Source organism: Haliaeetus leucocephalus, unplaced genomic scaffold (genome assembly GCF_000737465.1).
Source record: "Haliaeetus leucocephalus isolate CR32 unplaced genomic scaffold, Haliaeetus_leucocephalus-4.0 Scaffold262, whole genome shotgun sequence".
In the NCBI taxonomy this organism is placed as follows: Eukaryota; Metazoa; Chordata; class Aves; order Accipitriformes; family Accipitridae; genus Haliaeetus; species Haliaeetus leucocephalus.
Window position 1 is genome coordinate 8,339,486 of NW_010972698.1, and position 326 is coordinate 8,339,811.

The following is a 326-nucleotide window of genomic DNA, read 5'->3' on the forward strand; positions in this document are numbered from 1 at the left end:
CAGGGCAGGGGGCTCGGCGACCGCCCTTCTCTCTCCCCGTCCGTTCCCCCCCCGCCGTGCGGGAACCACCTGCGGGCCGGCAGGACCCGCGGCCCGGCGGGCGGGGTCTTGCTCCGGTGCCTTCGAACAGAGCTGCGGGCTGGGGAAACGCGAGGCGCTCCGGGCACGGCTCCCTCCTCGGTAACCGAGCCCCGCGGGCGGTGTTCTTAGAGAGAGGACTCTAGCCCGAGATGGCTCTTTAATGGGCTTTTCGCAGGCGGGGTGCCCTCCGGAGCAGAGCCGGCGGAGCTAGCGTCCGCTGGGATTTGTCAGACACCCTCTGCCGA